Source organism: Larus michahellis, chromosome 5 (genome assembly GCF_964199755.1).
Source record: "Larus michahellis chromosome 5, bLarMic1.1, whole genome shotgun sequence".
Lineage (NCBI taxonomy): Eukaryota > Metazoa > Chordata > Aves > Charadriiformes > Laridae > Larus > Larus michahellis.
The window spans coordinates 75,278,734-75,304,780 of record NC_133900.1 but is presented as its reverse complement, the minus strand read 5'-3'; the positions used below and the strand labels follow the sequence as shown (position 1 = coordinate 75,304,780).

General features: G+C 44.2%; 1 protein-coding gene across 3 annotated transcripts in view; it reads left to right on the top strand.

The window, feature by feature from the left end:
- The window catches only part of LNX1 (ligand of numb-protein X 1), a 129,257-nt gene that overhangs the window by 7,200 nt on the left and 96,010 nt on the right, over positions 1–26,047 (top strand). For all 3 annotated transcript variants that reach the window (XM_074588069.1, XM_074588067.1, XM_074588066.1), the window contains exon 2: positions 4,645–4,730. The gene's annotated coding sequence lies outside the window, so the exon portion shown is untranslated. The remainder of the gene's footprint in view (positions 1–4,644; positions 4,731–26,047) is intronic.

Genomic DNA, 26,047 nt, shown 5'->3' with positions numbered 1-26,047 from the left:
ATCCCGCAGAGGGGATGTAAGATCTGATCTCTGGTGGGCTGGGTTTCTTCTCTTGCTGTGCTTTGTGTAAAAAGTCAGAAAGATTTTCCTTGGTTTCTCATTGTGGTACTGCTAGCCTAGTTGTTACACGACACTTTTTAAGAGCTATTTAAAATCTCAGCTGACTAAAGGGAGGGGGGAGGGAAGGCCTGTTTCATATTTCCCCACACAAAATATTATGTTTGTCCTTCGTTAGATAAAAAAAACAAATAAATCTCTGTTTTAATGTGGGTTGAGTTTAACGGGGGAATTCTTCAGGTTTCCAAATTTACCGAGTGTTCTTCCTGAGTGGTTAACTGTTCCCATATTTGTGAAAAGGAGGGGAGAGGAAATTACCAAAGAGGTTTTGAAAATTACCCTGGACGTTAATGGCTGTTTTCTGTTTGTTTTTTCTTGTAATTCTAATAAAGGTTTCTCAAGTCAGACTATTGTGCTGCTCCCTTCTAAATGTCTGCTATGGAAATAAGAACAATGTTGGGAAGATTTGGATGGATTTGGTCTGGTTTGCGTTACAAAGCATTTTTGTATCGTAAAGCCCTGGACCAGGTCTTTACCTCCACCATTAAACATGAAGGGACAGAAACTCAGCTGGTCTATGCTGGCTTAGTTCCACGGATTTCACTGCTGTGAACAAGTTAAAGATTTCACCCTTTGCAATAAGATTGGTCCTTATGAGGTTTATCTTCCTGTGGCTATGTAAATAGTCCCTGAAATATAAAAAAAAAAATATACCATTCAGCCTTGGTTAAATCACGGAAGAAATCAAGCGTGAGGTAAGTTGCAAAGGCAAACATCACTCTAGATGGAAGTCTTCAAGTGGCAGGACAGCACTGTGCCACATGGCTCTCTGCCTGGGGTAGCTGTAAGAGAAGTTAAACATCTGCTTAGAGAACGTGCAGGTAATTTAATCTTAGCTTAAGCCCACATGTGTAATAAAACATGCTCCTCTCCTCCGTGCCGCCTCTCAGGAGCCCAGGGACAGGTTCCTGGCACGTGTGCTGAGTCGAGAGCTGTGGCAGAGCCCTCGTGGCAGGGTGGCACTGGCCCTGGCTCCTGGCCACCCTGGCAGAGGTGCTCCCACCGGCCAGGCACGCTGAGGACTGAGCTGGTGACGACTGCAAAGGTGGTGGTACCCGGACCCTGGTGCAGCAGCAGCATCACTGCTCACACAGCCCCAAAGCCAAGGCAGCCTGCTTCTAACAACCTAGGAAAGCCTACTGATTTATTTATGAGTTTATACTAACCAGCCACGAAGTGTCAGCTAAAAATAACAGAAGGGGCAGCCTTGCAGGCTAGTGGCAGCCACCTTTGCCATCTTGTCAGAGCTGGAGCTTGATTTTGATTCCTGCTTTGCAGCTCTGTGAGCTGACAGAGGGATGCATTTTCAGATGCATGAAGATAACAAAAGTCGAGGATAGAAGCAACAAGCTTCTGAATACCCAGCTTGGCATCAGGCTCCTCGCTCCCTTCAGAAATCTCCCCCTTTCTCATGCGGTTACCCACACAGAAAATGGGTGCTCCTCTTTATAGGACTCTTTTTTATGGGACCTAATAATTTTGCTGGCTTCTGGAAGATTTTTTGGGGGTACTATTCTCTCTTTGTTTGAAACCCAGCCCAGTTGGGTTGACATAGCATGGAGAGTCCCAGCAGAGCACTGTAGAGCAGTCCAGAGGCTCTGAGGTCTCTGCTGAACAGCTAGAGGGTATGTAGCCGTGAGTGGAGTGGACAGAAAATTAGCCTTCAAAAAAAGAAAAGGAGAAACATGAAAAATTTTTATTTGGGATGTCTGCCAAGCCTACTCTGAGGCTTTTTAGAAGGGATGAGGTGGTGGCTGTAGAGGTTGTTATTCCATGAGCTAAACCAAGGAGGCAGGAAGCTCCCATCAATTGCTTTGTGGTAGAGTCCTCAGAGCGAGTTTCCACCTCATCCTGTCCTTTCTAGCAAAGAAGAAAAATGTGCATCCTTTAAAGTAGTAATTTGGAAAAAAATATAAGCAAAGTCTATGTAAACAAGCACTGGAGAAGTGCTGCCTGGTTTTGGCTTGGTGCAACTGTTTTTCCATGCATGGGCTTCTACACCGTCAGCAGGAACAGTACACCCTGCTGGACAGGACAAAATCCTGGACAAATATCCAGCCTGGAGTCAGAAAAAGAAAACCAGTTCAAGAACTAACAGCACTTGTCAGTGTCAATGGCACAGTCATTCTGCTGCTTGCTATGGGGATTATCTGGTGCTTGTTTCATGCTTGAAGGTAACTCTGCATAGGCTGGTAACTCTAGGCACCAGCCAAGGTCTCCTGCTTCCCATATAAATGTGGTCTATCCCCAAGATATAGAAGTTTTGCTTTTCACAGTTATGTACTGAAAGCAGAAACAGTCTTGTTTAAGGTTGGTGGGAATAGTTATATTCCAGAAGAGGTCAGTAAATGAACTTCACTGGCGAGGTCCAAAGATTGATGTATCTTTGCGTCTCTTGTGGTCAGTGCAGTGTGGCAGGCGGGTGGAACCCATGGACACCCGGGTAAAAGTCCCGAGGAAGGACTGGGCCAGGCCAGGAACTCGCACTGGGGAAAGAGATGTTTAAGTGACATCTGTAGGAGGCACTGGAGCGTACCCAGTTCCACCTTGCCGTACTGTGTTTACTGCTGCTCTCTGGTGTGTGTGGTGGCATCTTCTTCTGAGGTGCTTGAAGTGCTGGATAGCCTCTCACCTCACCCTGCATTTTCTCCTTTTCTGTGTGGAAATTGTGCTGTCAGTTCTTTCCTTCCACCTATGTAAGGAGAGAAGATATTTTTTTAGAGATAAAAGAATTGAAAAGGAAAGGCCAGCATAAAAAAAAGGGCATATGTTTTTCCTCCTTAGACTCTAATTTAATCTGAAAGCGGCTCAAACTTCCCTTCTCCTTCTGAGCCCAGGCCCTTTTCTCCTGCACCACAAAGCACTGCTAGTAGATAGAATCACAGAATAGTCTAGGTTGGAAGGGACCTTTCAGATCATCGAGTCCAACCATCAATGCAACTCTGACAAAAACCATCACTAAACCGTATCTCTAAGCACTACGTCTACCCGTCTTTTAAATACCTCCAGGGATGGTGCCTCAACCACTTCCCTGGGCAGCCTGTTACGATGCTTGATAACCCTTACAGTGTAAAGATTTTTCCTAATATCTAATCTAAACCTTCCCTGGCACAACTTGAGGCTGTTTCCTCTTGTCCCATCTCCTGTTACTTGGGAGAAGGGACCAACCCTGACCTGGCTACACCCTCCTTTCAGGGAGCTGTAGAGAGCGGTAAGGTCTCCCCTCAGCCTCCTTTTCTCCAGGCTGAACACCCCCAGCTCCCTCAGCTGCTCCTCATAAGGCTTGTGCTCCAGACCCCTCACCAGCTTCGTTGCCCTTCTCTGGACACGCTCCAGCACTTGGGTGTACAAAGGTTTGCCATGGTATTAACTTTCTTCTACTCCACCACACACAAAAACTTGTAAAGAAAGCTGAAAGAAGGAAACCAGGGCATGACTGACGCTGATGGGTATGCCTGTGAGCAAGGCCTCTGGCCACTGCCTTACCTGGCAGCACTCAGACAACTTCGCTTTGATATTGCACCCCTGAGACTAACAGATGTGCTCTGTGCAAGCTTAAACCACCACACTGTATGGCGTACGACAAGGTTGAACACTCAAGGGCTGCTTAGCTCGCTTCTGAGATATTTTTAAATTGGTACATTGATTTTTGCATTTTGGTGCTGGGTCTGTTTTTAAAAACCACCCCAATGTGGAACCCATTGAATAGATAAGCTGGAATCTGCAGTTGATAGAAGGAGTTAGTTGAAAGGACTGGGTTTTCTTCCTTTCATGACCAACCTCTTTCAGATAATGCAGTATCTTCTTAAAAGCTCTTTAAATAAATAACCAAATAAGATATTTTAAATGAAGGATTTCATAAACGGTCTTGAGAGAGGCTCGTTCTCCTTCCTTTCAATTAACCCCAGAGAGTTCACTGCAAAAGTCACCTGTTTTGATGTAAATTGCCTGCAGAACAAGGCACACATGGGCAAGCTCAAGCTCAGTGGCTTCTCTCACGTGCGCATGTGCAAGCCTGCATGTGTTGCACAGGGGGTCCGCAGGCAACAGACTGTTCTGACAGTATATGAGCACAGGTTTTGGTCACAGGACTTTTTAGTTGTTGATTCCGACGTGACATCATCCATGGTTTTGGGAACTAGTTTAATGGCTTACTTATTTAAGGGACTTCAGTTAAGAAGACTCCAGTAAAGAACTCACAATGGCAACATTAATTCAGATAATTTACTGCCTTTTTCTGCAGAACAAATGGACTCAATGCATTTTTATTTTAGCTCAAGCTCTTTTTAAAGTCTGATCAAATAGTTTGGGAATGTCGAGTTCCACATATGAAATGTTGGTTGTGGCCAATTAGGAATACATAATGCTGTTTCTGTTCTTGTTTTGGGTGAACTCCTTATTAAGCCAAGGATAAGCTTGTAGGTCTCTGAATGTCTTGGTGCCGGCGCATATTAATTTGTAGTTTTCTCACATCACCACGACCATGGAAACATAGACTAAGTCTTGCCTATAAAATTCTTTCACCAGCACTGTTATGTGAAGAAGAGCTCTACTGGAGATGAAGCTCCAAGGTCCTAACGTTAACTTGGCTTCTTTTCCTTCTCCAAACCAGGGTAAGTTCTTCTGCTAAGAGCATTATTTATGGCTGTGTCTATGCAAGGGCTAGTTGCTGCACTCCACAGTGGGCCATATATTCAGGTATGCTGTGCTCAGAAATGAGCAGTAACAAAAGCCGTTGGAAGGGATAAAATAAATAATGCACAGAGTGCCTGAAGGCACCTTTGAGAACCTCTCCAGGTTTGGAAATCGTGAGCCACAAGTTGAATGCAAGCTATTATGTTTAAGATATATAGAAGACTAACACTCTGTGGCTCTGATCAGTTTATTTTTTTGATCAAGATGTGCTTTGGACCTTTTGCGGAGGTTGGAAATGTATTTCCTTGTCTTGGTTTTAAGCCTGCTGCTTGATAACCTTGATTGCTGCCTGTTTCCTCTGTGTTAAGGAAAAGGGAACCATCATCCCTTGTGTGTTTTCCCCATGTATTTCATGATTTAATACAATTTCATTGCATCTCCTGTGCTGTCTTGATGTCTCTTGTAGTTCTACTAACTCCTTCAGGAAAAATAAATAAACAAGTAATCTCTGAATATATCTACAGATGAATGCAGTGGGAGAACATTTTCTTCTTTAAATAAATTCTAATGTTTCCAGGGCAGTGTGTTGATACTTTTCGCAGCGATCCAAACCTCTCTTTTCTGAGTGGTAATGGCTTCTTTAGAGCCTAATACTGGTACAGTTGGGGAAATTTTTCCCTGGCACACTGCTTTTAATGTACCAATGCCAACTGTAACATGACAAAGCTACATTATCAAAACCCTTGTGCCTATACTAGTCTCTAGAAAAAGAATCAGGTGTAATTCCATGATAAAGTATGGCTTTCTTTGCTTACTTTTAATTGCCAAAACACCACAACTCTGATTATCCATTTTGACTCAGCTGTTACAAGCTGCGACTTGCCTCCTTGGGCAAGCATACAATATGCTGTTCACAAATGCTTGAATGTGCCATGTCTTCTTTGATTCGGCTGTATTATTATTACTAGAACTATGAGAACACTTATAGAGTACCATGCCTATTCCTTTTTTTCTTTGATTCTTTTTTCCCTGACGTTTTTTTTGTGAGTTTTCTGTCAACAGTTTAATAAATACATTCGAGAAGTTCACGATCTTCACTAAGTAACTCTTGGTCTGCAGATTGTTGCAACTTGTGAGCAAAGGTAGGATTTAGAACATGCGTTGTGTTAATTATGCAAACTACCCAATCAAGCTACAACTTGGCACATAATTTAGGACTGGCTCAAGCACAATAGATTACTAATTATATAATTTGTGGTGCTAGCTGAATTGTTCAATGCAGCTGTTAACTATAAAGGAGACATAGAGTTTAAATTCTCTCCTGACAAAGAAGTATGTACCTGAGAGAAATGCTGTCTTTAGACTAGGAATATTTGAATGTTCTTAAAAAGCAACCTCGTAGCACATGGCTGTATTGCTGAACCATGATTCCCTTCAAAGGTAAATGCATAATTTTGGTGGGGGGGGTGGGGAATATCAGTTTGTGGTTATCAACAAAATTAAATTCCTTTCTCTCCAGCTTTCCTCCACCTTGCTTGTTCTGTTGCCATTTTTCTCAAGAGTTTGAGCCCTAAATATAGAGCAATTAGGATGAATATAGAAAGGAACTGCTTGTATGTAGTTCTGCACAGACAAAAGGGGTGACCGGTCTGAGGAGCTGACTGAAATAGTCAACTTGGTCGTTGAAGTTAAGGGTTGCGCACTTCACTGCTGGCAGGCTAATCTGTGCGTGCCACTTACCCTGCATGTGCAAGAATTTACTGGGCTTTGTTGCAAAAGTTATTGAAATGACATTGCAGCTAGCCAATTAATTCTATTTAAATGCTCGTTAATGGCCAGAGAACAAGCGTAGTGCAAAATAAAGCTAAATCTTCAAATGCTGTTTTGCCAATAATTAGACCCAGGGCTCGTAAGCAATGACCGGCTATTACAGTTTGCGTGAAAACCCTGACATTTTTCCCCTGACAAAGGCACTATTGAATGTGATGTTGTCATGATGGAGCTGCAGTTGCATTCGTTGACAGTGTGCCCGAGGGTAAGAGACTGGCACATATACAAGGTGTAGAAAATACTTAATTTACTTGTTAAATCAGCTCCCTGTGCCGTTTCACAGCAGCAAAAGTCTTTGCCAGTTGCGACTGTAGATCCTGCTAAAGCTTCACGGAGACGGTTTCTTTTTGCTCCTGTTTTTGCGGGGTGGATATTAGTCCTTTGCGCGTTTCAGAAAGTTTGGATAGAGATTCCTGGGAATGAGCAGGAAGGAGCCGCTCTCCCCTGGGCTGCCGGGGCGAGCGTAGCTGAGCGGAGCCACGCAGGAGAGAGCAGCGTGCTCCCCTTCTCTTAGGTGTGCAAACGACCCAGCGCTGCTTTGCCTGCGTACGTCCAATACCAGCCCTGGAAGAATTAAGTAAAGCCTTTGAAGGCAGGTGTGTGCCCAGGCTTTCTGGTTCAACATGGTACAGTAGGAGCTGGCCTCTTTAAAAAGAGGGGTGACCTGCTTTCCTGGCTGCCTCGTTTGCTTTGCGCCTATGGCCAGTAAAGACAAGCTTTGCTTAAAATGTGAAACCATCCCAAAGTGGAGACGCGTTCGTCTTCAGAGGTGATGCAGAGAGCTGACAAGTTAGTATTAGTACGCGTGTGTATGCACACAAACAGCAACAAATATCAGCCAAAAAAAGGAGAAAAGAGGCCTAGATGCGGTTGTGGTTGAGGGATTATTAGTTAAAGACTCTAACGGTTGGCTTGGAGATCCCGTGTGATACCGACTTTCTGTATTTGTGGGCAAGTCATGTACTTTCCATGTAACAAGTTTCTTATTTGTACAGAAAGATTTTCCTTCCTTTTCTATTCTTTTTCTTACCACATGTTTACACATTGCTTGCATGTTGTGGTTTCTTAGGGTCAATACATTTTATGTCAACACAGACATAACACAGGTTTAATGATATGTACAATCTAATTGCCGAGACTGTGGAAAGCTTTCAGGAAAATATGTTGTGAACCTAACAGCAAAATTGAAGACCTGTAAGTTCTCAAATTACACGTCATTTCTAGTTCTTTTTTGCTTTACATTTATGTCACCACTTAATTAGTAAACTTACAGTAATGTAACCCAAAAGATGGACAAGAATACTCGTCTTATCCTTGGTAGTTACAAGCAAAAAATAATTTGAGCAGATCAGTCAGTAATGCATTTGTCTTCCGACATCTGAAGCCAAACCCTCTGAAATGGATTACATGACAAATTTGCTCAGACATTGGTGGCAGACTTGGAACCACTGGAATGGGACCCTCATTTCTAAGACCTCTGCACTCTGGGGACCTTGTTCCAGTACGGACAGGCAAAGTTGGAAGCAGGATGCCTTTTTTTTCATCTCTAGAACCAGCTGATCTGGAAGGAAATTTGCTTCAAAAGCAAAAATTTATGGAGATGAAAACTTTTTCCCTCTGAGTGCGTTAGCTGGTTCACAAGTCATTGTTTCAAATCTGCTCAGGAATAACGATTCACTTGGCTTACCTCAGTGTAAAGATAGGACCTGTCTTTTAAGTTCAAATTTAGCTGTGGGTCCAAGCTACCCTGAATAGCGTTTGGAGTCACCATTCTTCTGTAACTTCATCCATGGCCTGTGCTTCAGCAGAGTAACACATCAACACTGTGGCCTCATCTGCTTAGTACCAGTTAAATAATCATGAACTCTATGGAAATGATTGTTATGATTTTATTTTTTTTTTAATTTAGAAGCGATCTGATTGGAGGAAAAGAAAATACAGGGAGTAGCATCACCCAAAAGCACTGTGCTGTCCCTGTGCTTGATCATTTACTAACAAGTATTACATTTCTAGTGATGGTGGCACAGATCCAGTTGCAGAGGTTGGGAAAGGATTTACAAAGAAATGTTTGGTTTTGTTAAAAACCAAAAGGTTAGATTTCTGTTTAAGCCATTCTTCTAGGAAAATTTAAGTATAACTAAAACTTTTAAGTGCTTTCCTTTGACTTTCAGTTTGTTAACACCATCTTGTCAGAGAAAGTCTTGCAGCTGTCAGTGTTTCTGAACATGCTGTAAGACAAAAAGAAAACATTTGAAAATACTAAGATACCTTTTTTCTTGATTAAAACGAATATTTGTTTTAATTGAAATCTGCTTAACTTTAATATAATTTAATTAAACTTCATTAATTCAAGTAGTTACAATTTTGATTACACAAATTAGTATTTTGCCCAGATTGTTGGATGACCGAAAGACAAACCTCTCATTGCAAGGAGGTAATAACTCAATCATCTAAGGGTGTTGAAATAGTTCTGCAAGTACATGCACAGGCGCTAGGTGAGACCTAGCAGTAGCGTATTGTGCTGACGGAGAGATTGCAGGTGCCTTGCTTTTGTAAAATGCCTCATTATCCAGCTCTTCTCTTGGGCATCTCTGCCCATGCTGGAAGTATATTCTGCAACATGAGAGTAGTTTGCTGCTCCTGCTCCATTCCCTCTGAACAGAGCTGCTCTTCTGTATAGGAGGTGATGGGATGGCTACGGATGAGAGGGAAGAGGAGAAAAAGGAGACACAGGCTATGTGTGCAGCGATGATAAATGAGATGCAAAGTGTGCTTTAGAAGAAGGGAGAGGGCGTGTTAAGGAAAAGAAGAATTGGACGTGTCCCAAGGGGAGAAGGAGGAGGCAGGGAGGGACAACCGTGTCCTGTGGAGAGCCCCAGATGTCCAAGGTAGCCACCTTGCACAGTACAGCGGCCGATTTACCCCTCTGCAGCTGTGGGGTCATTTCAGGAACAGTCCTGGTAGGGTCCAGAGGAAGTTACAGCCAGCTGTGCTCTGTCGGGAGGGAGAGGAACATCACGACGTGATGTAAGGACCCTGAGGATGAGAGCGGTAACCAGCAAACATGGGAGATTCCTCAGGGCTCCTGTTGTTGACAGGTCTACCTAAGGCCCTAGGGAATATGTTGTTATTCGAGGAAGCTTTAATGTTTTTAGCAGTTGTCTTCCAAGGAACCTGGAATGTTTTATTTTTCTGCATGGTAATTGCAGGTTTCCTGGGATGCCATGAACACATCAGATACACTTGATATGATGCTTAAGATTTGATTTGATCTCTTTCTTTTTTTACACCAGTGTGATCTCTTGCTTAATTGCAAATATTCCTGTTTCCTGTAACAATTAGGAGATTTTTAGTGTAGCTTTTGTGTAATTTTGTACAAGTGCCCTATAGCCAGACTGCTAAATCTGCTCCATTTCCTCTAAGAGAGGTTTCTTGTTTTGGAGAAAGGAACTGCTTTTATTTTCAACGGAGTTGAGAAAGGTGGTGGAAGATACATGTCGACATGTATATATCCCATATACACGTAATTCTGTGTAAAATGTGTGCTTGTGTCTATATGATAATAGAACATGTATATATAGGTGCATACATAGAGTGTAGGTTTAATTTCTGCTCTCATTCATATGCTTTTGTGGTGGATAGTGTGTGTTTGTAGTAGATACAGATAAAGCATTGGCCCAGTCTGTACTTTGCGTTGTTGTCAAACTGGTGTTTTCTATGCAACTCTAGCAAATGTTCAAGACTAGCTCTGAAATTCAGGGAAATGCATTACAGTAGATTGCTCTTAGTGCTATCATTTCTAGGTTCCAAACAAATCTCAGCAGCATGTTCCTGAACATCATGAAATATATATTTATTTTTTTTTTAATGAAAGGGGGACTGAGTACTGGCACAGGTTGCCCAGAGAGACTGCGGTGTTTCCATCCTTGGAGATATTCAAAAGCTGTCTGGACATGGTCCTGGGCAACCAGCTCTAGGTGGCCCTGCTTGAGCAGGGGGGTTGGACCAGGTGACCGCCAGAGGTCCCTTCCTACATCAGCCAGTCTGTGGTCCTGTGATTCTGCTACAAATCAGAGCTGGTTTGTGCCTGTTCGTGTTTAGCAAGACTTAAAGAGCTTCCCCTACTTTTTAGGCACATCTGTCATTCCCATAAAAAGCAGTAACTAAAGGAATGAAAATAGTTTTCTAGGAAGAGATGAACCCTCAAGATACTTCAGTGTGTTAATATATCTTCTGTGCTGTTGCTGCCTGGATTTGATTTGCTTGGGACTAATGGCAGGCCTTCCAACATGAGGATTATTCATGTGGAAGTTGCTGTTTCTTTCCATCTAGCAGAGCTGTGCCGGGCAATTCCTAGGGCTTGGTGTAAACTTCTTTCTACTAATTTCTTAATTATCTTAGCAAGGCATGCCCCGTATTTGATCTAGCTCAGCCATCCACTCGGATGACTCACAAAGTTGAATTTGCTGAATTGGAAAAGAATGCGAAGCACCCAGACGACATTGGCACTGCACAGCGTGGGGGAAGAGCTCCAGTACGACAGGAAACCAATCCATGTGGTGCTTTTCATCTTGGTCTGCAAATAATCTGCATGGTCTCATTGCCCGTGCCTGTTCCTATGAACCTGTGAGCCTCAAATCCGTATCCCAACTGTGTCAGTGCAATTTTACCCCTTTGAGTTCCGTATATAAATTTACGAGTTGCAAAGCAACTGGGAATGGCGCGATGCAGAGGAATTGTCTAGATGTGCTAAAAGCACTAGCTCCCTCCTCGTCCCAGCACCAGGAGGAAGCTAGGGATTTCTGCAGTAGGGACCAGGAGGACTCGGGGGCCATCCTATGCACTGGAAGCCAGGTCTCTTGTGGGAGCACTGGCAGCAGTTTGTGCCTCTCCTGGGGTTGTCACCCTTGTTTTCTTCTCACCCCTCTGCTCTGCTGCCTTCCCTCCAGCTTGGGAACCCCGCAGCCCTGGGGCTCGCGCAGCTCAGTACACGTATGAGTTAGGGCAGATCCCTCTTTCCACACACGTGCGTTGCACCTGGAGGTGTAAATCAGGATGAGCCGTGCAGTCCCATGGCTGGTTGAGCCAAATCTCCACTTTCCTCAGATGTGAAAAAAGAGGGGGCTTCATGTTATCTGCTGTCTTTCATGTGGAGCAAGTTGATTTTCATGGTTCAAAACAATGTAGGGCTATACATTTCTTACCTCGCTTTACGAACTTGGGGTGCCTGCCGTCTCCTGCGTATGGCTTTGCGGCCCATGGCTGATTCGTAAAACATAAGAAGGTGATAGCAGACGTGATGGCAACAAAACACCCTACCCTCTGGTCAGGGCAATGGGAACACAACTTTCCTGAGTGGCAGAGCCCAGGTGAAAGTGTGCGACTAATAACAAAAAGAGCAGTTTTGCAAAGCAGTACCATTTTGCTTAGTGCTAAGGACGCCATTTCGTTCCTGCTCTCCCGGCCTCCAAAAAATATGGGATCCAGGAAAGGCAGTCGCTTCTCTTCCCCCACAATGTTAGATTGTACTTGGATTTTAAAACGGCTGAGAAACACCGCTTTTAAGCATTCAGCCTGCTAGCAGGGACTGATCCTGGGGGAAATAGCTGATGTGAAGCATAAACAAGTTTGAAAACATACTGGCTAAGCGCTGACTGTGACCAGCTGATATATGTAAGCGAGCATTACTGTTTGGTGTTTTTTAAATAGTGTTTAATTAAAACAGGCTTACTACCGCTCTTGACTGTGGCTGCAGCGAAGCCCAAGACAGGTGGCTGGCTGTTATCGGGGAGCCGTTCCCTGCTACCATTAGAGGTGCTGCTTTCAGCAGCGCTTGTCAAAACCCGGTCGCCTCTGGGTGGTATCTGATCAGCTTGTGTTTTGAATGAGAGCACAAATCTTCTGGCAGGTGCGTGGTTGGATTTACGGGGCTGGGGACCACAGGGAGAGCTGGGGCTGGAAAGGGCTCCTTCCCTCGGGTCAGCACCGGGGCTGCTCTGCAGCTGAAAAAATGCAAGGGTAAATCCAAGTCAGACAGATAGTACTGCGAGGGATTCTGGTTTCCAGGCTGTTTCTTTTTCCAACAAACCCCCAAATATTTCTGTTTGGAGCGCTTTCAAGAGAAAGGGGGGAAGAGGTTTGTGAGTGTGTCCTCGTTGCTGAATGGTGGAGCAGTTAAGGAACTTGTCCAGGTCTCCTGTTGCTGCTTCGCCCAAGGAGGAGGCCGTCGGGAAGCCCTCAGCCTCTCCTCTTGAAGTTGTTGCACTTTGGATAAACAATTAACATTTACTAGAAGAGGGACTGGTGCTCAGGAAGTCTCATCTCTCAAAAGCAGACCCGCCAGGCTACTGATTCATGCACACACGTGTGCGTTCTCTCAATGAATAGTTAATGTTTTATTAAGAGTGGAGCGGATCCAAGGGGATGATTCAAATCTCCTCCTTGGATCCAATACTTGGCTTTCAACTAATATGCTTTTTGTTCCATCAAAAATGTCATTGCTTTTACACAACTCCTTCTTCTTCTCCCCATTTAAATGCCCTTCTTTGTTTCAGTTGATTTTTGTTTTGTTACTTGCCCAGACCCTGCCCCTCTCCTTTGCTCCTTGACCCTGAGAGTAGGAGATCTGTGGCTCCATTATATTTGAGATTAGCTGAATTTGGTGGAAGGGCTGAAGGTAGGTTTTCTTTTGAACTGAGCTGGGGAGGACTACGATGTTCCCATCTCCGTGCTGTCTTCCCAAACACTGAGAGCAAACTGACTCTCGCCTGCCCCACGTGCCCTTGGCGAGTCTGTAGACGCTTGGTGCTTCCCAGCCGCCTGCTTTGGAAACTGTCAGAAGTTGAACCTTCAACAGGCCAATTTTCGCCACTGCCCATTGCCATCTTCTGTCCCTCTCAGGGCGATTTCAAAGCTGGGGATGGCAGCTCCCCAGAGGGAAACACAAATTACAAGTGGTAACCGGCACTCACGGGCTGCGGGGTCACCCCATGTTGCATTGCGAAGGGAGAAACCCTGTGAGAAATCCCGAGCTGAGGACCTACAAATAACCTTGACCTTGTGGAACATAACCCCAGCCTAAATCTGAACCTCACCTGAACTCCACAGGCAAGCTGTTAGGGATTTCCAACTGCTTTTCACGGCTGTGAGCTGTAACTCAGGCTGCAAGGTTTCAACCCAGGGTTTTGTGCTGAGGCTGTAGATAGATTTCTCTGCCCACATGGTGGTATTAATATGCTTGCTGTTGCATAACCTATCCTGATCTCTGGGGGTAGATGCGGATGGAGAAAGTGGAAGTAGGGCTGAAACAGCTGAAGGAGATGAGGCTGTCTTCTCTGCACTGGCTGTTGGCCTGAATGATTGGATCAATCACAATGTGGAGAAGAATTAATGGCCACCTCGTGGCTGACAGTAAGATCAGCGGCTAAGTGGCATTTACAGGACTAGTCACTAATTGAAATTCAGATGTAACCATGAGCATCATTTGTTAAGCCTCTGCTTTCCTTCATTCCCTCTTTCTTTTGTCCAACATGTCCCTTCTAGCCAGCCTCTCCATCCCTGAAAACATCACTTGTCTGCTTTACCTCCAAGTGGTGATAAGAGAGCTGCGTAAAACAATTGTAAAGACACTGGCTCCCTGTCTAACCAAGCCCCATCTGTTGCAAACCGCAGTGATCGCATTGATATCCCAGCGCTATTAAACCATTCCATATGGGAAGCTTTGCCATGTACATAACCTTGCCCACAACAAAGCCTAGTGAAGGAGCTGTGATGTTAGGAAAAAACAATACAAATCAAGACAACGGTTAACATATTGGAAGAACATGTAAGCAGTCTGCCCGTTGTAAATTGTAAATTCCAATTGCCCACCATGCGGCCGGGGAAGAGGAATGTGAGTCATGCCAGCACCAACGCTCATATCTCAGACCATTTGCACCAACTGCTTTTACCATCTTGATAAAAGGGTGTTTCATGTTATTTGCTGTTCGTTGTGTGGAACAGGCTAATTTTTGTGATTCAGAACAATGTAGGGCTATACATTTCTCACCTAGCTTTACAAACTTGGGCTGCCTGCTGCGTCCTGTGTATGGCTTTGCAGATTGACCTCAAGTCTAGACTTCTCTTTTTTTTTTTAAGAGTACAATCATCATGTCCTTAAAGTGCTTCCTCTGTTTTGTTGTTGTGTCTATTCCCCCCACACACAATGTGAGCTCTACTTCTTGGCTCTCTGAATAAACTCCCTCTTACAGGAAAATCTGTAACACACCCTACTCTACTATTGCATACCGCTTTCTTTTATCCCAAGTAGTATTTGAGCTAACTTGGGTGATGCAAAATAAATTCAGGTTAGGCTATCCAAGCCATTTTAGGCTAAGTTTTGCCCTGGTAGGGAGAAAAAATGAATGATGTAATTACATTGAGATTTAGTGCTTGGTTAAAGGGTAGGATCTCACAGGAAATGCAGGAAAAGTCATTCCGCTTTTGAAAACCGTAGCCAATGTTCCCTCCAAAACTTGCCGCTTGCCATTTGCCTTCTGTTTTGCCAATGCTTTTATTAGTTACTTTGTAAAGGTGCCAAGAACACCAAAGAACCCGGGAGTTTTTATTAAAATTGTGGTCTAAGTTTAAGTGTTTCCTAGGTATGATGGTTGTGCAGAGACTATTCTGTAAGAAAAGCTGAGCAATGCCACCTCAGAGTCTACTTTGGGATGGGGAAATTACAGCCCAGTAGCCCCCACCTAAGTAAGGAGACATTTGAGCTGCACCACCCTTGTTAGAGAGGTGATGGTCACTCTGAAGAAGCATGGAGAAAGCAACCAAACTGAAACAAGCTCTGATGATTGTCCCGTGTAAACCCATGCTGTGCTGCCTTGTTGGCCTTTGTTTGGTCTGTGCAAAACACAGCCCACCTGTGGTTTTTGCACATCTGGTGCTTACCACTGCTTGGCTTAACTTGGAAGTGTGTTGGGAGTGGAGACGCACAGCCTGTCTCCCACCGCTAGCCTCACAGCAAGCCTCTGTGTGCAACACGGCCAGGAGTTTAGACGTTGGGTTGAAACCCAGGTCCCTTTCGAGTGGTGGGGTTGGGCCATTGAGCTTCCACCCCGGCTTAACTCATGAAACATCTCTGCCTCCTCCAGAACCCTGCTGCCTGTTTTGTGTCTTTACGGAAGTCTTGTCCTCTCTTTTCCTAATAATATTGTCTCCTTGTGGAGCTTACCAGATCCAGGCAAACTGAAATGATTATGCCACCAGCAGGGTATAAAATTTCCATTTTTCATTAGAGGCTTAGAACATTTTTTTTTTTTTTTTTTTAAAAAAAACCAAAAAACAAACAACCACCCAGTGGGGGAAACGTTCTGGGAAATTGGCGTTTTTCATGCACAGGCCAAACACAAGCCTTCCCTTTCAATTATTGAAATGCAATTAGAAAGTTACAGCTGTGGCTCATTCAGGCTCTCCTCTGATGCTCTGTGGGCCGGGGGGTTGGAAAGCAGGCCGCTCTACACCAGCTCGCAGGACTACGGTGGATGTGTAACTTGCAGCTGCTTTCAGGGTGCTTCCTAGTCTTTTCTTAGCTTATAGACTTTTCAAGTGGCAGATATTTTAGGATTTTTCTGCAGAAAGTTGAAAGAAATATCCTTCGTGTTCTTTCCGCTCTTAAGTTTGAGGGTTTTTTTCTGTTTTTCCAGACCTGAGGAACTCTTGGCGTTTTCTTTCCTGCTGTAACTGTCACACTTTAACTATTTTTTTTTTTTTTAAATCTTTGTTAATGACCACATTTTTATGAGCCTGTGGGACACGTTCCATGAGTACTTTCCTTTTCCTTCTGCACATGTGGTAATTTGGTTTCTAAAGATAATCTTCAGCATGCCAAGGCACTCTGAAGAGGATTTTTCCCGTGTTTCATGACAGCAGTGAACAGGCAAATCAAAAGCCTGGGTCTGAAGCAAATCAGACACCTCTTAGAGGAAAAGATTCTCACTTAATAGATTTTCTTCTCTGAGGAATGGAAACAGCACAGACGTTTCATCAACTGTGTTTTCCCTGACAGATGAAGGAAATTCTGGTCACTGCTGCCGTTCTTATTCCGCATGGATGTACTTCTGCAGAGAGCAGGGGTAGTTTGGAGGTCTGTCCGTGCCCCACACCGACTGCGGTATGAACGGCTCTCGTAGAGCCAAAGGACAGGGACAGACACCACTGCCTGAGTGCTTGTCCTCCAACTCAGAGATGCTGCAGAGCAGATGGGAGACCACTGTGGTAAATCCTGTTCTTCTTCCCTCAATGCAGTTAATGAAAAGCAACTTTCCACTCTTTTCCAAAAACATTTTCCTCTGGTGGTTTCGGTTTTGTATATTTCTTTTTTCCCTCCAATACCTAAAAGAGACACCTAGAACAATTGGAGGCACCATGGATTTCACAGCCACCAACACGTCTACAGGGCTACAAAGCTGGTGAGGGGTCTGGAGGACAAACCTTATGAAGAACGACTGAGGGAGCTGGGGTTGTTTAGCCTGGAGAAGAGGAGGCTGAGGGGAGACCTTATCACCCTCTACAACTACCTGAAAGGAGGTTGTAGAGAGATGGGGGCTGACCTCTTCTCCCTGGTGACAAGTGATAGGACGAGGGGAAACGGGTTCAAGTTACATCACGGGAGGTTTAGATTGGATATTAGGAAACATTTTTTCACTGAAAGGGTTATGAAACATTGGAATAGGCTGCCCAGGGAGGTGGTGGATTCACCATCCCTGGAGGTGTTTAAAAAAAAGGGTAGATGGGGCACTTAAGGACATGGTTTAGAAGTGGCTCTTGTCAGGGTAGGCTAAAGGTTGGACTCGATGATCTTGAAGGTCCCTTCCAACCTCAACAATTCTATGATTCTATGATTCTATGTCAGCAATTCTTGCCCATGTACCTACTTCTGCCTGAATGCAATCTGCTAAGCTGGAGATATTTCCTCATCTCAACAGACAGTGAAGAGCAGGGAGCAGAGCCTCTGGCTGTGGTTCAACCAAGAGAAGGCTGAAGTTCCACCAGTTGGAGGAGAGGAAGGACGACAGGGTTGCTGCTGACCCTCTCTCTCCTTCCATGGGAAGGTATCTTCTCCTCTTCTGTTGAAGTAACATTGGCCAGTGGTCCCGTTTCAGCAGCTCCAGGAGCAAGTCCAGAGCGTAGGACCTCTTCGTTCAACTGCAGCCAGGGTGACTACAATGTAAGCTGGAAAAGACCAAAGGAGAATATTTGTTTATTTAAAACAGGTTGTTATACACATCAAACAGGTCTTCCCATATTTAGAGAGAGAAGGGCAAAAAATTAACCCAGAAAGATGGTTGTAACAATTGCTAACCAGATAAAGAGTGTGTGGGAAGCTATAATTCTGGCTGGCAGATCAGCCAAAAAGCAGCCTGTTGCTGCCTGGGGTTTTTTTTTGAGAGACACTCAGAGGGACTATTTTAAATGGGATTTTGGCAATACTAATGATAAAATGTCAGGAATATTTAATCTCAACTCAAATTACCTCTTGTTGACACTGACCTAGCACTCTGTGAAGAAGATAGTGAAAGATAGTGGTTAAAGGAAGATGAAATAAACAGATGGAAAAAATAACACTACGCAGTGTAAAGCAGATAGAGTTTCAAGTGCGCCCTTTAAAAATGAAAACAAAAAAACCCCTTCCATTAAAAAAGAGCAAGAATACTTTGTTGTGTTTTTAATAAGAGCCACAATAGTTTCTAAAATGATGTTTCAATTAGCTATGACTTATTTTCTGCTGTTACGCACTTTCCTTTTCCACGATTGTTGTGCTATATCCTATAATTGCATTCTAATGATATTTCGGCCCGGGTTTTGAGTCTGCGGTTCTGCTGCAGCTTCCCACCCGTGGTGAGAATGACACTGCGAGGCCACGCGACGTGTTCTGCTTGGTCTCTGAGATCCTTTCTGAAGGAGTGATTTTGGCCTTGAGAAGGCTGTTTGTGAAATGAAGTTTAGGAGAGCAGTTCTCATTCATAAGACCTCTCTGGCTTTTTAAGGAAAACCTTTATAGCCGGTTTTCCCCTTGTTTCCTATCAACATTTTTTCACAGAGAAGCTAAACGGGGGTGCTGCCCATCACCCTCTCCTCTGAACTCTCATAAATGAGCAGGAACAGGCGTTGCAGTTCCAGCTGGCCAGTAAATGGAGTGTGAAAAAAAGCTTTACCTTTCTATTTTAAAACAGAACAGAGCTTTAAACTGCTGTACATAGAGAGATTACGGGCACTGAAACAGTAAAATAGCACATATCCTGTGCAGCAGATGGCGGGAGATGAATATTTCAGTCTTTCACAATTTTTACTCCATTTTCCTCAAGTGTTTTATATAGCTCCATTGAGACACCTTAATTGCTATAGGATACCTTCTCTCAGCAAAGATTTCCAAGAGTATTGCCAGTTTGCAATACAGGGGAAGACAATATTTAAGCCAAAGCAACATCCTTAAAACAAAACCCCTCTTTACATTTAAGAGTCTGTCTGTAGTCCGGTAAAGGAATAAGGTTAGGGTATGGTGAGACAATTTGAAATTATACAATTCTGGGCAGGAGCAACGCTGCAGACTCCTGTCAGGTATCCGTTAGCATCAACTGAAAATACTTATTGGTTCAAATTGCCTGGAGAAGCTCCAGTTCAGCAAGTGAGAAGGCAGAGGACAGCAAGGGGAGTGGGAAGCAGGAGCAGACGTTCTCAAAGGACCTGGTTCTGAACATGCACGTTCAGTAACGCCAGACCGATACTTCCAACCCCTGTTGACAAACCACTGGTAGGCTTTTGATAATACCAGTGGCACAGGGAAACTCATTGCTGTGCATGCCTGATGAGATGAAGGAGCGGTGAAAAAACATCATGCAGTGGTGACCTGAATATAGAGGGCATGTTTCAGTAGCGTTTTCTCTTTTTTTTTCTTTATAACAAGTTCTAGAAATGTTGTAATATTTAGCCTTAATTTTCGCCACAGATACAGTTAAGATACTCAAAAATACATAGAGAAAACTCCTCCTTCCTACTGCAGGCATACGAAAGAGCCCTCATGAGCTCCTGGAGTAGAAAAAGGGACTGCTTTGGAATGGGTCGTGCAGAGTTCTTCTGCTTCTACTGAGAAGAGAGCACTGCAAACCCTTGACATGCAGATCTCTCACTTCACGATTATACAGAGGACATAGTTTTGGCCAAGAGCCAGGTCAAATCCTGTTGTGATCACTACGAAGCAGTGATCACATACGAAGCATGCGCTGTATGAAAGTGGAACGAACCGGAGTTTATCTCTCAGAAAAACAAACAGAAATACCCCTTCAAAATCCAGCAGTTCCATCATCTTGCCCTTACGTATCTGTTTGCTCTCTTTCCCCAAGAGAATCTTCTCTAATGCCATCAGGAGCTCAGCCCACCTCCACGGTGACTGCTTAGTCATGGTCTGCAGAAAGGGCTTAGAGGAGAGAGGGAGGTACCAGGTGTGTTTGTGAAAAAGAAGCTGTAATCTGGAGACTGCTGCTGTCAGTAAAAACCTGCAATTCAAACTCCTCTGTCCTTTTCGAGGTTCTTCGGCAGTAAAGCAGACCTGCCCATCTAACTTTCCATCTGGAGCGAGGATGCTGCTGTGCCATCCTTGGAGGATGCGCGTTGTGAGGGGAGACAGAAGTCTACAGCATGAAATGATCAAAACCCCAAACTGAACCTGCAAAATATAAGATTTCATGAAACATACAGCTAATGAAACAGCAACATCACAGCAGCTTATAATTTCAGCTTGAAGCCTATTACTAGTCACACCATTTGCCTTTTATATTCCTGGCTTCCCTGAAAATGGTTGTCATCGCAATCAGCACTATTCATGGTAGTGCCGGTTCCCCAGTCCTTTTAGCCTGGGTCATAATCAAGTTTTCTGTAGTGTTTTTTTTTTTCTTTTAATGTTAGGGATACAAGTGTTTTATTTGCTCGTTGTTTCTTTACCGCCCTCCTCAATAGAAGTGTTTCTTTTGTATTGCTTACAGGTCTGGTTCTGTAGGAGATTATGTTCTCCCATCCCCTCCCTCCCAGGCGTGCACTTGCTTGAGCTGCTGGTGTGGGAGAGCACGGTGTTTCTATCCGCTATGCTTAAGCTCATGCAGACACAACCTTTGCTGTAAAACCAATCCCACAGCATTTAGCCCAAGTGTGCCATTTCCTCCTTCCAGGCCATGATACGAATGTGGTCTTTCATATGGTACAACTGGAAACGTTTGGGAGTTTCAAGAGGAGAAATTTTTATGAAGTTACGTGTCCCTTGCAGGTGGCACAGCTCTAGCATGGGGAACTTACTTTTTCCAGTTCCCCTCGCTTCTTCTAATCCATGTGTGAAGGCCAGGCAAGGTTGCTCCCTGGCATAATCTTGAACATTAAGAAAGATGCCTGATTAATGCACGCGCACATGCAGCGCTCCGCAGAGATGTGCCTGGTTAACACTAACGCTGCTGTCAATAATGAGCTTTCCAGAAGACAGGATGCTCAGCCACGCTCAGAAGCACAGCACTGGCCATGCCTGGGGACATCCCAGTGGTGTTCAGCCCCAAGGCAGGCATCTGAATGGTGTCTGCCTTGCTTTCTGTCCTGATGTTTTGTTATGGAAGCTGAGCAAAGTATCATTCGTGGTGTGAACATTTTCATAGAATCATAGAATTGCCTAGGCTGGAAGGGACCTTTCAGATCATCGAGTCCAACCATCAACCTAACTCTGACAAAAACCATCACTAAACCATGTCACTAAACACTACATCTACCCACCTCTTAAATACCTCCAGGGGGTATTTGCTTGCTAGTGCACTTGTTTTGGCAACTGGGAAGACACTCATGTGCAGAACTAGGAGAGCTTGCTCCCACCATAGGTAGGACACGGGGAGTGCAAGCAGATGTATGATCAAGGACTACATGAGGAGAATGCTAAAACAGAGGCCGTAGCCTCTGCAGGGTAACTCTTGCTGCCTAAATTTAGGCCTCTAGTGCTAGCTGAGATGTCCCAGAATATCTGAGACATCTGCACAGAGCTGGCAGCAATGACACAGGAGCTACAGGAGGTCCGTGTCATGCTGGAGGCCAGGCGTCTCCAACGCTCGAGCGTCTGAAAGGACACAAGAAGCTCAGCAGCTGAGTCGCGCCCCTGGGAGCTGGGGGGCGACAATGAAAATATGATTCAGTCCTTGGCAAGTTGTTTTCTGTAGATAATCAGTGTTTGCCAATGGGAACACAACTCAGCCTGAATCAGGCTGATTATTTCTGGAATTTTGGTTGCCGTTCTGCCTTCTGTTGTGGAAAGAAACATCTCTGTTATGTCGTTATGAGAGCCATCAGCTATGAGGCAATATTTAAGCCCGCTTGGCAGGCTGTGTAGACTACCTTAATGCCTCAGTCACAATGCAAATGCTGCAAACCAAGGCTTCCTCCAACACAATGTTTTGAAATAAAAATACTAAGGGGGTTTGTCTTGTTGATTTGCAGCAGGACTGCGTTCCCAGCTAGTTTAAAGGCTGTGGCTCGCCTTGTATCCTTGGGGATGGTCGTTCAGTTTCTGCTGGGGAAGATGGATGGTCCTGGTTCTCCCTTGGTCAGGTCCATAGCGTCTTTCAGGCAGTTCCTCACCTGTGGATCGACACCACTGCTCCCAGCCTCTCCTGTTTTCTGTTTCTCATCCCCTTCCCCCTCCTTGTCTCCATAAAATATGACAAACAGCACTGTGTTACACAAACTCTTCTGCCACAGTGGAAACATCTGTAGCCTGAACACTCCTGCAGAAATGTCGCTTGGGGGAATCGCTCCTCATTTTATGAGAAATCTCTTTCAAGGCCTCGGAGGGGCCAGGGAGGGAGGGAGGGGACGCTGGGTTTGACACTAGTTCTGTGTTGTTTTTCAGGGATTTTGTGGAAGAATGTTGTGTCTGATTTTGTGGATTGTCAAAATGAAGCCAGATGGCAGTGGATTAAGTGTAATGCTGCTTTGTTGTTCTTGGGTTCGCAACTGCGCTTCCCCTTGAGCAAGGGAGCCCTCCCCGCGCAGCAGCCCCAGCCCTGTGTTTCCCCGGCCACCGAGTGCCCCTTCCCATGGGCTCCCAAAAACGCTGCCCTGGAGGAAGGGGAGAGGGGAAGCTTTATTTTCGTGAGGGCTGCTAATTGGAAACTGCCTACTTGATATTTTTCGTGCCTAGATTATTCACCAAGAGCCTGTTTGCTGCTCTCTCCATCCGACGAAATACGGGTATTTTGCAATTGTAGTAATCGGTTTGCTCGCTGAAGTGAAGTCGCCGGGTGAGCAGCTGAGCCAGTGAAGCCTGGTTTCTTACGGATTTGTGTCTGGTAGCTGGATTTCCTGATGTTTAGAAAGGCGTGAGTTCAATTGAAGTATTTCCCATGAGGCATTCAAGTATTTCAAGCCTTTTGTTGATTCTTCAGTGTCTAATAAGGGATGTATTTATGCCTCAACCTTCCTCTCCGTGTGAATGCCTAATGGGGTCTCTTTCCTCTACCACTCTGCCTTATTTTCTTTATACTTATGGGCACATAATATCTTTTAGATCGTTATCCTTTGTCAAAGTTAGGGCACTGGAGATAGCCACTGGGCTCTGAAGGTACAGAGGGAGGCAGGCACAGAGAGAAAGGTGTGATTGCCTCAACTTTTTATTCTAGCAAATTGGGTTAAGGATAAATTATTAATTAGGGAGAAGGTGAATTTAAAGTTGTGATGCTGATTATTTTCTAGTTTCTTAATTAAAGTTAGATAGACAAATTTCCTCTTAGAAGTATCATTCTTCTCTGTACCCTCTCCTTTCAGCGTGAACAGATTTTCCTTTCCAGGGTAGTTTTTGATAGTTTTGCTTTTGAGCACTGTCCTATCCATCACCCAGATCCTTGAGAGGGCTGCTTAAGCTCTGCTCCGTTTGTTCATTCCCTATGGACCAGCGCAATCCCCCCCAGCTTATGAAAACACCAGCAAAGGATGCTCTACATTTTTCCTTTCAGACTACAGCATCATTTCAACCGTAATCTTAATACTTTCCATTTAATTTACTCCTCCATGATCTTTCGTTGCAATTTCAGTCTAAACCAGCAAATTTGATTTTGTAACAAAACTGCACTTCTTCGTGTAGCCCGGCAAAGGTCTGGTCCGAGTTTGTTGCAAAGTCCTTGGGCCTGGAAAACATTCTGACAAAAACCTGCTGCCTTGATAACGGAGGAGAAACCACAAGCCAAGCCAGTGTTGCTGCTTTGTTGTGCTCTGTCCTGCTCTTCCCTAGGAGAGCTTCGCAGCTGCTCAGAAATGGGTTTGAAACTCAGCTGTACTTCACAACTGTCCGGAGCTTTTTAGCCACCTTCGGCAAGTCACCATCCCTTATCTTTGTTGAGACTCAGCCTTTCCAGCATGACTTTCATGTCACGCACAAAGCCCTGTGCAGATCCATGTAATGTTGAGTTGTTCTGGATTCCTGATCTGATCTCAGCTGCTTAGCTTGCAAATTCTTTGATGTGCAGGCTTTCTGTGTGGTTTGCACAGCACAGTCTACCCTGAGAGTGTTTAGCAAAAGAAATTGCGGGAGGAGGGGGGCTGAAATTAGGGTAATGTTTGCTTTTATATTGCATGTTGTTATAGTATAGAATATAGATAGCCTTAAGCTAGTCACCGTCTCCAAAACGTAATAAATCATGACAATTTTATTGTGACCAGCTATTACCAAGATGCTCAGAAAGACCGGGGTTTCCTAACCTTCAGTTCAGTGACTTTAAAGATAAATTTTTCCTGATTCTTGAGGAGATACCCTGGTGATGTAAAGGAAATTTTTCAAAGAATTCATGTCCTAGTACTCAGTTTGTAACCTCTGCATTTCACCTTCTGCCTTGGTGGTCCAGCGGGGGCGGCCCCAACATCAATTCTGAGTGTTCTTTCATCTTCCCTGTACTACACTGCGCAGTCCGGAAGGTATAAATTAGACATACTCAAGTATTCCACTAATGTGCTTAGTCTATTTTAAGCAGAAAATTCACTAATGATTTATTTTCTGTTAAGCAGAAGTAGGTTTGGATGTGCTTTTGTTTTTGTTTATTCGCAGAAGTATTTTTCATTTATATTGTGAGCTTCTCCCCCTCAAATTCTTCTCCTGTTTTTCTTTACTGTATCCTGTTGTAATATTCCCTTTGGAAGGTCTTTTAGAGACTATTTTTTTACGGATTCTAAAAACTTCCTTCCTGGCATTTGCATTCTCTCTTCAGATGTCAAAATCAAAGATAATGGTCCATTGCTGGTGTTTTGGGAAGGGAGGGGTAGGCAAGGGAGTTCTCAGTCTCCACACACTCGGCGAGTCAACGTACTTTACGTGCGGTGTGAGGGACCTAGTGTGTACCAACAGTAGTTCACTGTTAGCCAGTACAAGGAGGAGACATTGAAATTCAAAGCAAGCGTTTTGAAAATTGTCAGTATTTTCTGATCCATTTCCCCCCACACAAAGCGAACAGATCTCCCAAGGAACTTGGTGAACATGGTGCAAATCTAAATACGAATGGCGATTTTGTCCACGGGGCATGAATATAGACTTGTTCTGGGGTACTTGTCAGGGATGCTCTGAACAACTGCTTCAGCCCGAAGCCTGTGACAGATGATAGCAACCCCATTCATATACACATAGTAACTACCTCGTTCCGCGGGAAGCTCCCAGCACCAGTTCCCTGGCAAAAGCAGCAAGAGGGAAGGTTGGTAGCATGAAGCACGGGTACATCGACATTGAACCTGTGGAGATTTGGGTTCATTTCCTGCCATTATATCATACACAGAAACAGTTTGGTGGCTTTGCTGTCCCAGATCTGGAATGTTTCAGCCTATGTGGTCTACAGAGGCCTGAAACTACAACAATAAAATGTTGTTGTGTCCGTGTTATCAACTGAGATTCACATAGCAGAACTGTGGTCGAAGTGCTTTTAAAAAAGCTTCTGTTTCATATGCCTGGGCCAGACCTTCATTTTTACCTTTTTAACAGTTAAAGGCGTCCAACAGAGCTTCTCCAGGTATAATTATGTTAGAAAAAGCACAGAAAATATTCACTGAAGACATCACCAGGCACTGATGTAATGTCAAATAAGTCTTATCTTCTCTACTTAGCTGAAGAGCTTTCTGTGGTTTTGCTGCAGGCCATAATACAGTGAAAGGGGAAGTACACTACGACACTAACCCAATAATGTGAGATTTGTAAGTCAGCTAAATGGACTTGCTTAAATTTGTTTTAAATAGTTTTGATGGAGTTGCCACTTCTAAGGAATTTCATGGTACGATGCATAAAAAAGAAATGTTCTCTCAAGGAGCTCTCATTTGAAATGATACTCAAGCGTTCGCATTGTGGACTGTAGAAAAAAACGTTCTTAATAATAAAAGTGATAAATATTTCCATTAGGAACTGTTCAAATTTCATTCAACCTTT